General features: G+C 39.4%; 1 protein-coding gene across 1 annotated transcript in view; it reads right to left on the reverse strand.

Moving 5' to 3' along the window:
- LOC124156550 overlaps positions 1 to 16,015 on the reverse strand; it is a 1,117,512-nt gene that overhangs the window by 878,584 nt on the left and 222,913 nt on the right. Inside the window, exon 3 of the mRNA XM_046531158.1 lies at positions 4,679 to 4,718. The gene's annotated coding sequence lies outside the window, so the exon portion shown is untranslated. The remainder of the gene's footprint in view (positions 1 to 4,678; positions 4,719 to 16,015) is intronic.

The raw sequence follows: 16,015 nt of genomic DNA on the forward strand, positions 1-16,015 counted from the left end.
GCTCCATAACAACACTCGCCTAACTACCGCAACCACCCTTCCCTTATTCCATGCTTCCTCAAGACTCTGCTGGAATTATCTTCGTCCTTCATTTCTCAAATCTTCAATTGCCTCATTTTCCTCACATATTTCTCAATGCTTCACGTCTCTGTCCCTAAGATACTGACCATTCTCGGTACCTTTTCCTAAGATTTATAACCTATTTTAATGCTAAAAAAAGAAAACGGGAGTAGTCAGCACTTAATTTCCTCACCAGGCTTAAAAAATAACTTCGCTTTTCTAAGAACTATAGGTGCACTAAGGAAAAAGAACCTAGGCACAGAAAGCTTAAATATTCCGACACAGAAATAAAAAAATAGCGTATCCGAGATTTTCACAGTATGAACGAACTAAAAGTCTGCTCTCTACTTATTTTGTCATCAAATACATAAACAAATATAGTCACGATTTTCGAGATTTACTTGAACTAGTGCTTTAAACCGTCTTATGTACAGTACGAAAATGATTTATTTAAATGATTTTTATCCAAAACTTCAAGCTCATCTGGCCACAGCGTTGAATTTTTACAATTCAGAAAAGTCTAAGGCATTAAACGATGTTTTTTTATATTTAAAGTGAATTAATACAGATTATTATCGGATTACTAAGCTGAAATCAAAAATTCTATCTCCTAAGATTTTAACTACGGAGATCAGTCTAAAAAATATGCAGTAGAAACATTTCAGCATTTTTCCGTGCAAAAATGGATAGACTTGATCGGGCTGGTTCTGCAATCTCCCGATTGCTTATAAAGCGTATTATCAATTACATCTTCATTTCATCATTCACCTATGTGAACGTTGACAGTGTTCAGTGAAGAAGGTGCTTGCGTCTTCACACTGCAGCAGAAAAAATGATGTCAAGATTACAATTTACCACTTACTGTAACATTACGGTTACATATAATGGCTTCATACTACTTCAATGGCTACATAAAATACACTGAATAATCGTATGAAGCATGTAGCAAGAAATCTATTATTGAATTTAATGTGTTTTCATAGCAATTGTTAGAGTAAAATCTCCGATTTTCTTTTCCTTATGGACAGAAGTTAGGAATTTGAAGCAAAATCATTTCGCTCTTACAAAATGATTAATACAGACATTTATCTGTTTTTTCACTCAATACTTACAACACAAACGTATATCAATAATTGCAATTTTATCTTGCTTTTATATTGGCAATTTTCACTGGAATGCGGCTGTCATGATTTCTGTACAGAATGTTCTGCTCATTGTCAGAGCTAACGCCAAGTCAATGGTGAAATGCTTTAATCATCCCACAAAAAAATTTGAATAAATAACTGTGATTTCTCTATGATGGCGCGTCCTTGCAACAATAAGTTATTTTACATTTAAACAGTGTGCCCTGATCAATGTGTCCTTTCTGCTTAACACTCGTTTCTGTACTTGTTTGCGTCCACGTGGGCGGGGAACAAGGAGTGGGCGTTATAAGCTTCGTCCCTTTTCTCGGGATCCGCCTCCCCACCGCCAGACGAGAAACAAACGCCCAACTTCCCAGAAGCAGCAGTGGGCGATTAGTTTCCCTCGTGAAAGTTCAAATGGACAGTGGGGACCGCAGGAGTTGTCGAGGCCCACGTCAAGTGGCCCGGTCGCACTGTCGGGACTCTTCGGCTGACCTCGGCTCTGTTTCCCGCCCTCAGGCACTCAGGAAAGTGAAAGCCCAATCGCAAAAGATGCATGAATATTCCAGCAGGGCGCAGATTCCTTGTCTCTCGGCTAGGAATATGGCTGACATTAAAACAGCTTAGGACCTCTCCACTACGAAAAAATACGCCACTGCAGTGGTCACGTAAAATGAAACGGCTTCATTAAAACAACAGTGAATTTTTCCAGAAAAAGTTTTTGTATCCAGTTTCCTCAGGTTAAACGAGGCTTCGAGTGGGTTGATATGTAAATAGCTGACATAAAAAGGCAGATAGTCTCATTGCTTTTTACTCTATGATACCTATACTAATCGTAATTGAAAAGGTAAAACCATAATTAATAGTTGGAATTGGCAAAATTATGTTAACTGTAAAGAAAATATTAAGAACAAAAATAAATTTATGGTTATTCAATTTCTTTCGTTAAATATGCATCGATTCAGGTAAGCAACGGATGCGCCATAAGGCAGAAATGGAGTTTTTTACCAAATTTATTACTTATCACGATTTCGCCCTCAAGTAAATTCAGGGGATGAAAATAAACATGTCCTTCCCGTTAAAAAAGAGATGCATCCAATTCACACGCTTCAAATTAGAAAAAAGTAATGAGATGAATTTATTACAAAATTAATTCCATAGATGCTTTTTGAGACTATTTTCTGACTATAAGGCAAAATAATTGAGATGGGACAACCAACGAATTTTATTACTTACTGTGTCCCACAAACGAGAAGACTTGAAAGTCATAAAAGAATATTATGATGTGCACAAACCCGAGTGAATTTGCATACTAGGAAATCAAATAGCACAGAAAAGGAAGCGAGTGCATCGCTGTAAATAGGGTAGTTTCCTTCATCAAAGAAAACGAAAGGCGTTGAATGCGATTCGTTACCCGCCATTAGTGTATTCATAATACACAAATTATTTGGTTTTTGAAATACCGGTTTAGACGAATGGCAAGGGTCAAATTTTATCCTCATTTGAAAAAGGCCAGATTGACGCCCATGCGATTCCACACCACGTGACGTCACAGGGACCTAGTTTCTACACGAGGGAATAGGAGTTATACATCGTCTGAGGTTACCAATGCATGCATGAGGCACAGAGCTCAGGGAAACATGTCTTAATAATCACCTATTAAAACTGGCTAAGGTCGGAAAGTTTTCTTCGTTTGATAAGGTATTAATAAACCTTTTTTAAGCCAAGAGCTACCAGCCAGCAAGGTACTCAGCTACCCGCTAGCATCCTGCGTCCTATTAGCGCTCAGAGCCTCGATCAAGGTCACCTCACAAGGCGGGAGGGGGAACCAGAAATGCGTCGCACGGACTTTTTCCCATCATTCCTACTTACGCGTCGCGTTTTCGCGCGCTTGAAAATTTTCACTTTTCATTTAATCGCGAAAAATAGATATCGTCATTTAAAAATCTAAAAGCGTGAAATACGTACTCCAGGAGTAATAATCTTTCGATTTAGACAATAAAAAAATAATAGGAAACCACCCTATTATCCAGCAATTTTCTGACGAATAATAGCCAATCATCGATGGTAGAAGTTCTTTGCCACTTCATCCCACAGCTTTGAACCCTCTAGAAAGTAACACTTCTTTAATTTTTCACTCTTCTCTTGACTCACGAGAACTTACTTCGCCTCCTCAAAGTATCTATCTGCAAATCTCTCTCTTGCGTTGCAACTGCCGCGGTGTTCAGACCTCACCAGCAATCGCTGCTCAGCGGGCGAGTCTTATATTTGATTTTTCTATTTGGTTTTGTTTGTCTTTGTGGATCACCAAAATTGTGGAAAGAAAATAAAATTCACCAACTCATAAATTAACCGCTGTGAATTGGACTCCAGAGAGCAGTTAGAAATTTTAAGAATTATTGAAAGTCAGGACAATACTCTTATAAATGAATATCTTTACCCATCCTTTCCCCCTATTCTGGCGTCCGTTTCAAAAATTCGTCAGGCAGCTAGATAACAATAATAAGATAAACAGATCATTATTTGCGCCTAAAGATGATGATAACTCATCGAAAACCGGGTCGTGCTCTGTAAAAAAAATTGGTATAAGTAATTGTGTAATTTCCAAGATAGCTTAGTGTGGGAAGAGATATTGTTCTCGAAATGGCAAACATTAGTAACCTAAGTATGAGTTATTGGTTCTTTTTATTTCAAAGAATAATTTTCCCGACATTTTAAAAGAAACTCTGTTCAATTGATTATGCATAGAGTGATATACTTCGGTGATTCCATGGACTTCTTACTTTGGGCTCGTCCAGTTTCAAACCATCCATGTTATCATCAAATGACTTCTGTCGATAATACAGCGAGAGTAAATTGAACTATGAGCGCTGAAAATTTTGGTTTATTACAAATATTTAAGAGAATGCGGGTCACACGTAAGCCCCCTCTTTTGACTTACTCTTTTGACTATCAAGCTAACTGGGGCGGATATGGACCGTGTGGAAAATCAAGCAAAATCCTTCATTGAATACATCCGATTTCCCTGGACGAACCACCCTTCGGTTAGGTTCAAAAGTAGAGTTTCGCCGTGTATTATAGAATTGTGTGCAGAGATGTAAATTTTAATTTTCGATATAACAGCATGCACTTGAAGTGTTTTCGCACTAATTGACAAGGGGTGGATATAAAGAAAATAAAAGTCAATAATTTGCTCGAATATTAGAATCTGTAGGGACAGAAAACATTTCCACAACTTTAGATACCTTTTGTTATCCAAAGAGGGAGTGTTGACTCTAAATAAATGTATTGCTCAGCCAGGTATTTATGCATGCGTTGCATTTCAGTGATGAGTTTTGCACTCAAATTGCGAACTGAAGCGTGTGCAATTAAAAATAATGGAGACACCATGGTAAATTATTTTGTCTGCACGGTATTAAAAAGCGTCACATTCAAAACATATTGGATTGCGTTACAACTCTAATTACCAACTGAAGCATGCAAGGGTTACTCACCGGAATACGGGTTAAGTGCAGCACAAAGATTTCCCTCTATCTGCAAAAAAAAAACAGAAAATTACTTCTTGAGTAAACATAAACACTGAAAATTACAAGCAGTAATATCCTTATCAATGAAAATATTAAAACTCTCAAGATTACCCTACATTATGTGTTAATAGGACGAAATGCTTATGCATGCATTGAAATTTTGTATCTTCTTTTATTTCAAGTATCGATTAGAGTAACGATACGACAAATTTAGTTTTATTTACGTACAAGTAGATCATAGAAAATGATAGAAAATTATGGTTAGGGCTGTTAATTATTTAATAATATATTATCGTTGGAAAAATGTGCTCCCATTTTCCAATTTAAATAAGTACTTTCTTCTAACTTTCCCATCACTACAGCTGTGTCGGGGGGAATAGGGATGATTTATAACCCAAACACATCTGTGGCTTTAACAAGAGATTTACAAGAGCATTTCGTCTAGAAAATGCGTAATTTTTATGGAAATAGTTGAAAGGTGCCTGAAAAACAATACCAGGCACTTTGACGGAATATTAAGTGGAAAATTACTCCACTTGAATATGCTCAAACTTAGGACAACAGGAAACTCTGGAATCGGTAAAAACCCACCATACCATTCACCATAGTTTTTTTTATTACAGTGAGCGCTGGAACATTTCAATTATGCAAATGACACTCAACTCTGGAGTACATACAAATATTTTGAAGATCGACATGTTCACGCATGCAAAGCATTTTTTTCTTGGATCAAAATTGTAAGTGCGAGCATTGGATATTCAAATGTCTACCTGCGCCTCGTGCGGGTATTTTAAAAAAAAGTGCTTCAGCTCGGTTTTATCTTATTTGTAAGTACGTCATCGGGGAAAGGTGGTTCCATTTCAACAATGAAAGGAATACCTTCCAAGGGAAATATAGGGATTACCTCATTACTGGATGATACCCTCTTAAATAGTCTACACTCGAGCGATAATTTGTAATGTACTTTTATGCTAAGATTAAAACTGCTATCCAAATGGATTCCGTCCGTGTTTGGAGTACATTATTGCTTTTTTTCAAACCACGAGTAAGGTCTTTCACAGAAAAACTGGTCCAACAAGGATGAAAAACATTACCTCCATCATTTAGTATATTACCTTGGGATGCCGTTTTAATAACACCGGCATTCATAACAGGGATAGCATGTATTTCACTTCTCTATTTATAGTTATTTCAACACCCTTCAGCCATTTTTTCTTGATCCTCAGTTGCATCCTTACTATCGTGGTAATTAAGCGACCTCATTCTTTTTTGGTTCCGAAATAGATGACAACATTTCAATCACGGTGTAAAACATTGTAATTTATATGGATGCAAGAAGTCAAAAGGGTTGTAGCATTACTTAAGCTTACAATTTTGTGATACTAGTATGGGTGAAAGGGTTAGAATCGGAATATATGGCTCTGTCAGTATTGTGCGTGAGAGAGTAACACCACATCGTAGAATGCTATGCTAATATATTGGACACATATTTAACCACCAGAGCCAGATTTTTAACGAGATAAATGACAAGACCATTTATTTGATTCCTTAATACTAACATATTATATGTATGTTATGCTTTGGAAAGATGCGACGCGCGAACGAGAGTACTCATTTTCAATTAATAATCGTGTTGCATCAAATCTGAAATCTCATCAAGTCATCATCCCCATTTTTATTAATTTCAATTGAAAATCCATCGCATCTTACTAGAACATTTACGAGAGGAAATGAATAAAGCTAAAAAACATTGCTGATTACATTTCCGAGCTATTAAGGTTTCAAGCTAAGAATTCACATCTACAGCCAGCTCAAGTGGCTGGTAAAAGCGATGATTAAAGGTAAAACTGATTAACATGCATTGCATGCATATTATGCCCTTTTTTCCGCTTTCAAATACCCATGAATCTAAATTTCTGTTAAAACAGCAATTACTAAACCATGATCATAGAAAGGTAAAACTATACGCTATTAAGAAAGTCAAGATGTTCGAGAGCTACTTTCTAAAGAAAGTTAGCAGCGACACAGCAGGGACACGAATGACTCAATTTCCCGCATTTCTAGATCACCCGTGTCGGATAACGAACAGCAATTAATGAAGAGAGAGAGAGAGAGATGTGAATGTGAGAGAGAACAGAGAGCGAGGTGCGGATTTCTAATTTAAATAAACAAGGGCCGTATCAAGCGGAAGCCACCGTGGGAGATGCAAACGACTGAAACTTTAGGACTTGTAGGTCGCCCACCTCGGCCGCCGCTAAAAACCTTCAATCAAATGCCGTGCGCGAGGAAGAGCGTGTGGTGTAACGGGGAAGGCATGCCGAAGGAATTGGGGCGGCCCGAAAATGTTAGCCTGGGTGTGTATAGCTTCGCACTTGGGAGCGGTGGACATGCATAATGCATGTGAAGGGTAAGGGTTGATACGGAAGTGGATGAGAAAAGGAATGGGAAGGGAGGGAAAGTTAAAGGATAGGGAAGAGAGAGAGAGAGAGAGAGGAAGGAGGCGTAAAAGGAGAGAGAATAATGGACACGAGAGAGAAGAGGAAATTAGATGATGGGGAGGAAATGAAGTGGAGATGGGATATACCCTGAAAATAGTGACAAGGGCGAGCAAACCACTTAGATACGCAAGCCCACGCCGCACACAGTGATACGAGCCAGCCGGCCAGCAGCTAAAGATCAGAACATTGTTCCACGTCATGAAGCAGAGAGGCAGAGTTGAACGGTACTGCAGAAGTGCACTGGGTACGTCTGAATGGTATCGACTCGAATGGCGTTTATACAGCCGCTAAAAGGCAAATAGGTTGGTTTTCTATTATTTTTTTACTGCCTAAATCGAAAGATTATTACTCCTGGAGTACGTATTTCATGCTTATAGATTTTTAAATGACGATATCTATTTTTCCTGATTAGATGAAAAACGAAAATTTTCAAGCGCGCGAAAACGCGACGGCTAACTATGAATGATGGGAAAACTCCGAGTGACGTCGCTCTGGTTTCCGCTGCCGCAAGTGAGGTGACCTTGGGGCGAGGCTTTGAGCGCTGATACGAAGCAGGATGCTAGCAGGTAGCAGAGTACCCTGCAAGCTGGTAGCGCTTGGCTTAAATAAGGATCATTAATGCCTTATCAAACGAAGGAATCTTTCCGAATTTAGGTATTTTTAATGTGTGGTTATCATGAGATATTTCCCTGAGCTCTGTGTCTCATGCATGCATTGGTAATCTCAGACGATGTAAAACTCCTATCTACTCGTATAGAAACTAGGTCCCTGTTACGTCACGTGGAGTGGAATCGCATGGGCGCTAGTCTGGCCTTTTTCAAATGAGGATAAAATTGACCATTGACTTTCGTCTAAACGCGGATTTCTAGAACCAAATAATATGTTATGAATACACTAATGGTGGGTAAAGAATCGCATTCAATGCCTTTCGTTTTCTTTGATGAAGGAAACTACCCTATTGCCTCGGGAAGAAACCAATTAGCGTGAAGTTCACCACCGTTCATGCAGAAAATTTGAAATAATTCACACTTATACACTATATATAACAGGAGAGAACAAGGATAAGGCGTATTCACAGACTTGACCAGCAGAAATCTAACGATATAGTTCTTTTGTTCAAAGAAAACATATAGTGTTTCATGGTGCTGGCTGACCTGTAATCGAACCACGGTACTTTGGCTTTCCCGGCCGCTACGTAGAGCAGTGCGCTGTCCATATTCCTTAAATAAAGCCATCTCTGACAAGTTAAATTAAAATTCCATTATAATGCAATGGCACGGCATTCTAAATGTCCGCGGTTCGATTCTTGGTGCAAGTGAATTTCACTCACGACAATTTTCGTGAATTTCACCACCATTCATGCAGAAAATGTGAAAGCAATCGCTTTTAAATAGGTACTATGTGTAGCTAAAGTGACCAAGAGGACGGCGTAATCACAGATCTATCTTATAGAAATCTATGGATAAAGTTCTCTAGTTAAAAATGCATGGAATATCATGAATTTCTGTTGATACTTCCCACTTAATTAACTTATTATTAAGAGAACCTCTGGCTTTACTCCAATCCAAGCATCCATGACTCACACATAGAAAAAGTTAAGTATTCTCAATTGAATAATGAACTACGCCCGAAATAAGCTAAGCCAAGCCAAGCCAAAAAAGCGTATTGAACCACCTCAAACTGTGATCACAAACTCTAGGCAAGCCATGTGATAATTTCGCAAAATTTTCAATAACCCCAATAACTACGTGCGATGATTTTAGCCCTCTTTGCTCAATATTAATTCTTATAAATAACCATGACGATCACACGATATGACTAATATATTTATAAAACTTCTTCCTTTTGTAGCAACTAATACTGAGAAGTTAAGGTAACGATGGCGCAGGAGGGAGAATGTTTATGATCAAATTTAATGGTGCTTTCTAACTGCCCGGTGATGCTATACATGCAATATTCCTGGGTAAGAGAGAACGAGGGATGATGTAAAAAGGGAAGAGAATTATGGGAAGGACTAGGTGGGAGAGGAGGAAATTAAAGGCGACTGAGGAAATTGAATCGAAGCGGGAAACAGCGCCACACAAAGGCAATGTCCAAGTCATCCTTTGCCTCTTATCATCGACTCCCGCACCGTTAGACGGGAATACTACGAGAACCAGACAGCCACGCCCACTCAAGGGGGAGCGTTATTTCCACTCGATCGGCATTTTATCCTCTAGTTGCATTAATTCAGAACTTAAGATATCATATATGTTTAACCAAAATTGTTATAACTTCGTGGCAGTCTCTAATATTCATGCTTGTTCGGGATGGAGAAAAATTGTGTCCAAAAATTGTAGAATAAAATAAAATAACTTTGTTTTATTCCACACTTTATTTTAAATAGCACGACCCGGGTTTCAGCATCTAATGCTATTATCATGCTATCACCTGATGATAGCACTAGATGCTGAAACCCGGGTCGTGCTATTTAAAATAAAGTGTGGAATAAGACAAAGTTATTTTATTTTATTCTATAATGAAGCAATTCAACAAAATAACGCCTGAGACCGTGTCTTGTATCCAAAAATTGTATCCCAGGATTGCTGATGCCAGTAAGAACGATGATCGCAAACGATTTTTAGGCCGAAAACGGATATTTAGGTCGGCAGAATGATCCGGACAACTCGTGAGTTTGAATTCTTTGCCCGTCGGAGATCGCGATTCATCCAAGGCAGCTCTCTAGTTTTCCTGGTTGCGAAGCAACATGGCAAAGTCGTGCAGAGTGGGAGTGCTTGGTGCAAAAATTCTGTAATTTAAAAATGGCGCGTTTCGACCTGTACATCATTGGTAATTTTCGTTCCTACAGGCATCAGCTATCCAAGGTTAGAGTTTCGTGACAAAATTTTTACCCACTCTGCATACGAGTGCGCACTACTCATACTGGCTTAATACGTAGTCACCCTTACGGGTGCAAGGTTACGTACACCCAGTAGCGGATTCTGGATAGGGACAAGGGGGAGGCTAAGTATAGAATAGAATAGAATATTTTTATTAAGCTCTAGGTAAAACCTATGAGAGCAAAAAAAATAGAAAATACAGGAAATGTTCAACTCCTAATAAAAGGCATTTCGGCAAAAATAAGGCATTAAGGAGATTATTGTTAGGCTAACAAGTAGTAGATATTTATACAAAAAATGTAAAATATTCAATACTAATAACAGAAAAATATAAGTTCTAACTTAGACAGTAATGAACACACACATACATATACACATTTATGTAAAGAGTTTTGATAACATCACACTAAGGAGTTGAGGAGACTGAATTAAGCCCCAGATTTCAAATAGGAGTACAGCCTTCTTTTGAACGACTGAAGTGATTGTGACGTCTTTATATTTGGCGGAAGAGAGTTCCAGAATCTATACGCAGTTGGATGGAAAGATTGGAAATATATATTGGTATGGGCTTGAGGAATTTGAAGGTCAGAAACACGGCGGGTGGAAATTTCAGTGACTTTTCCAGTAAGTATGGGGTAAGCTCCCAGAAGTATTGCGGGTCCGAACAAAAGTACCATTCTATCTAGCGTAAATTAGATGTCCAACGGGCCCCCTAAGCCCCCCCCCCCCCCGCACCCTCCCGCCCTGCATACACCAAGGATGAAATCCGCCATGAAGAAATATTTAGCTGAACTCAGATTCGAATTGGGATCTCCCGATTGTCGGTCAGGTATTCTAACCAGTTACACCACCTAGCGATCTTCCCAGGGCGAATCTCAGGTTGTGTCTTTTCTTCCACAGCGGCTCAGTGAGCACGACCTCCGTCTCAAGTGCCGCAGCGATGACTTGTGACGTCAACACCTTGTTCGGTGAAACCCAGCCACAGATTCACTCTCAGAAGACGGCTTGGAGGTGTAACTGGTTAGCATGCCTGACCGGCATTCGGTAGGTATGGTATTTGGAGAGGCGACCGACAGCTGAGGTCATTTGCGCCATGAGGGAAAGGTATGGAAGGAAGGGTGGAGAGAAACCGGGCGTCGGCATTAGCCTGCTCTTAACGAAAGGCACCAAGGGGACCACGGCTTAACGTCCCATCCGACGGACGAAATGTTGCACTTGAAATGTCCTTCACACAACATTCAAGCAGGGATCGGGCAGTCTCTGAAAATTCTCTGCCGCTGCCGGGATTTGAACCCGGACCAACCGGATGGGAAGCCAACACACTAGCCACAACACCAACACGATCCCCCCGGTATTCGGGAAATCCGGGTTTGAATCCCGGCGAAGCCAAATAATTTATCATGGGGAAATTCATCCTTGGTAAACACAACAAAGTAGGGGTTACACAAAATGGTAATGCTATCGACTGATTCAGATGACTTTTTCATCATTTTCAAGGCAAATAGTTGGTTTTGAAATCTGTTTGTCTTCAAAATAACACCTCACAGGAAAATCAGTTTATTCCTACCTGGAATTAACAAAGAACTAATTACTTAAATTGTGAGATCGAAAATTATATCTTCTGATATCAACGAGGCAACCAAGTACTGCGCCCATCCCATGATTTTTATCTCTGTTAAATGTTCATGTTAAATAATTTTAATGATTCATTTGGAGGCATGGATGGAAGAGGAAGTCTGCCTGCTTATCATTTCAGTGATAACAGAGTTCATGGTCAAGAAATATGATATAATTTTCAATCGCCCCATTTAGTTTGCTCGTGGACCCTTGGAAGGAGAAGGGAGTCGAGCTGTTCTGAGATCTTGCCCCTTCTTCGCCGGGCACCTTTCCATTCTTTACCCAGAATTGCAGCTTCTCGCTGCCTCGCTGCCTTTTATGTCTCGGGGAGCGGAATAGCGGAGGCACTTGGGTTGTCGGAATCCTACCCACGTAGCGGAGCAAACCCATCTGGGCTTGCTTTTGAAGTTATGACATCGCCTCTTTCTTCGCCGCTTCCCTCTAATTGCACCCGAAGGATTTCATGACCCCCGGCAAACGGCGAACACACAAACTTGCGATCACTGGAGCGATGAAATACAATTCCGCGGAGGGAATGACGACGCCATAAACATGTAATACCCACGGCACGCGATGAAAAATGAAACCAATGAGAAGGTCGTAGAGGTTAAAACGATATGGAACGGTCCGTGAAATGCTGCTGCCGAATGGGACCTCTCTTTCTCTCTCTGGTGGGAAGTGAAGAACTGATGTTGTAGCAAACGCACCTCCATTTAAATCCCCTAAGAAACCTTCATTGGGGCATTATTCTCATAACCATAAGATGCTACACGCTATAGATGATTATAGGGAGAAAATAACTTTTAACTTAGAAAATTAGAAGTTCATTGCTTTACTTTTCCCTCCCAGAGCTAATGTGTTTCGACGAAGAAATGCTAATAATACTTGATAGAATTGTATTATTAATAAAATTATACTGAAACAGTAATTTTTGTATGATTTTGAAGATGAAGTAACGCAAGCTATAATGCTCAAATTTCTGGCGAAAAACGTTTTCTCGTCAAAATAACGATTACTAATAAATTTTTATTATTTAATGGTCAAATATTTTGTCATGGCTAACTATTTAGTTAAATTTCAACTTTATAATGCAAGTATTTTCATATAGTGCCATCATCGATCGATATTGGGAAGGGAATGTACCGTATGAAAGTTAGGACACGAAATATTTTCCCAATGTAAGAACGTGATAATTAATACCCGCAAGATAATTTTTGTTTATTTTGATGCGAGAATTTTTTTCCTAAAAGATTCCTTTTACGTTTACTTAACCCTTAGCATAAAAAGTTTATCAAGCAGGCAAAATCAAAAATTTCTTGGCGATAAAACTTAGCAAATGATAACTAATAAACCTACCGGTTTGAATCTACTTCTCCAAGCCAGATATTTAACAACTTGCCAGCAAAACTATATGTAGAATACAGAAAAAGAGGCACCGCTCTTCATTATCATAGGGTAAAACACTTTTATCCCTAAACAGCTCTGAGGCGGCACGCAGGGTAATCTGCAGATGTAGAACAACTTTCAGTTCTAATACATACCTCCCGTAAATTGTTATTAATAGCAATTTTATGCTTAAACGTAAAAAAGGCTCAAGCTATACTCAAAATACAGGAATACTGTATGAAGTATTTGCAATGAACCTACGCTTTGTCAGACACTATTACTGGTGCGCACAGTAGCATGGAGCCTTGTGCAAACGTAACGTCCTTAAGCATCTATTTGTGGTATATATTATTCCAAATGATTCAAGTGCATACAGCTGAAAACATCATTCAATACATTTACCTCCTTACCTGTTTTTTGCCGCAAGCCCTCGCCATTTGAAGGAATAGCAATCTAACTTCTTAACGTTTGTCTAATTTAAAAGCAGTAAGCAAAGAAAACATTGAATTATGTCTCGTTTTCCACAAATAAGTGAGCAAGTTTCTCTGTAGCGTACAAAATGTAATAAAATAGACAATAACAACAATTACCTACCTATTCTTCGGCCCATAAAAGACATAATAAACAGAGAAAACGGCCGAGTATTTCTTAATTGTAATCATGTCGCCCTTCTGCCTTTAAGCTTCAATCTAATTTCGTTTTAGCTCCTTCATTTCAAGGGCAAATTAGCTTATGGAATTTTTGTTTTAATAAGTTTTTAAAATATTTTGGAGCCTATAATAAAAAATAATGAATAATGGAGAATATAACCTAAATAGCATAGTACTCTTTCATATCGGGAGGCAAAATACGATGGTACAGAACAAGAGAGATAATTTGATAGGACTGATTGTCTTACAACGGCTATAGCATTTGCTTTATGGTATATTTTGAATGGAAGGTTAGCGGCAATCGAATTTAATACCGACAGAGTAGGAGAGGTCATATGATTTTGACTAGTATTTCCATAATTATTTCATTTAGTATTTTTAGTATTTTAGTATTCCGTGATTATGCTGAAGTTGGGGTTTAAATGTTGGAGTTTGCTCTTGGTTAATACGCAGTCATCTTGAGCACTCTTTTATGTACTCTCAAGAGATCTAGGCAGAGGAAACACTAGTTCGTCCCGTTGAAGTTAGATTAATACTGCTACTTCGTGCGATCATTTATTGGTTTACAAAATGTTCGCAACGCGTCGATGAACGCAATGTGATCCATTTATTCCCATTTTTTCAAAAGATTATTTAAATTCGTAAGTTAGTATTTGGAATAGAAAAATATTGCATTCAGTATAATGTAAAGGGCGAAGAAAAATTGTACCACGTAATTTAATTCCCGGATAGCTGATGCCACTAAGAACCAAAATCATCAATGGTTAAGTCGATTAAGCTCCGAGCGCTCCGATTGGTCGCGAGTTTGCCCTGTTGCCGGATGCCTTGGATATATCGCGATCTCCGACAGCCAAAGTATTCGAAGTCATGAGTTTTCCAGAGAATTCGGCAACAGGGCAAACTCTTGACCAAACGGGTCACTTGGCTAAAAGTTTCTGTACTTAGTTTAAAAATGGTACGTTTTTCAAGCTAAACAGAATTGGTAAATTTGGTTCCTAATTGCATTAGCTACCCATGGATATAATTTCGCGACAAAATTTTTCTCCACCCTCTAATTTCATAAATGTGGATTGCCCATAAATCGGTGGGTGAGTCAACTCTCCGTGGCCGACTCGTGAATCCTCTACCGTTACATTCGTGACTAGCAGCGTCATGGCAGCAAGTTCCTCAGCCAGGTTGACTCTGCAGCTCTACCTGTCGTTGCCTTGTCGCCTATAGTTGTGGCGCTGCTGTCTGTCATGGTGTTGCACCTGTTTCTGATTGTTAGATTTTTGAAAAGGATACCCACTGCAGTGGGGAGACAGGAATGAATTGTGGCTTACCACTGTTTGCCTTCCATTTTGCGGGTAGAGTGTTTCTGGTCCGATTTTGCACGTTTTTTTTGTCCGTAACTTTACGCAATGATGAGCTGCGGCGGACCACGTCTAAAATGTAAGTAAAGAAATCCTGCGTCGCATGCACAAAACCTTCTCCCTGTAGCTCTTTGTAAGACCGAGATAGACCCTAAAGTGTGACTGCACAAAATCGTTCTCACTTAGGTTGATGAAGAAGTCAGTGATTCGAAAGCTTCCGAGTTTATTTTCCCGTGTGAGTGTTTCTTTTTTTGTGTCTCTATGTGTATTGATATTGACTTGAACTATTTATATTGCGTGCTACGTGCATTTCATTTTTCCAAATGTAACACACACACATCTATTTATGCATTTAAATGGTTCAAGTCAATATCGATAAAAGCGGTGGCCAATTTCCTCTTGTAGGCATTCAAATGGTGAAGGTCTCTCCCTCCAGATTTTGGTGCATTCCGCGCCCTTCCCCGTCTAAAACCTCGAGGCGTCCTCGCTCCCGCTGTTAACAGCAGACAGACGCGCACATCACCACCGCGGCACCACACGACAAAGGAAATCGAGAGTTCGCCGGAGAATTCCGTTCGCCGTCGCCTCGCGTTTTCCTTCTCGCCACGCGCCATTGAGGCGCACAAACAGTCGAGCGGTTTTAATTAAGCGCCGAGAGGACAATGCGAACACATGCCGTGAACGCACAACTTGAGCTATCAACAACTTTCACTCCAAGGACAGCGCACCAAATCGTTGTCACTCAGGATGAGGACTTTCACTTCAGTCAGCCTTGCATTTCGTGCTTACATTTTTTACGCACGATTAAAAATAATGAAACTTTACCTCCATTAACAAATGAAGAGGCTAATTTTGGGCGAACTCGAAATTGGCCGTCAAATTTGATGAAGAAATGATACAAATACCTGCAGGCATAGAAGGC

Source organism: Ischnura elegans, chromosome 3 (genome assembly GCF_921293095.1).
Source record: "Ischnura elegans chromosome 3, ioIscEleg1.1, whole genome shotgun sequence".
NCBI classification, from domain to species: domain Eukaryota; kingdom Metazoa; phylum Arthropoda; class Insecta; order Odonata; family Coenagrionidae; genus Ischnura; species Ischnura elegans.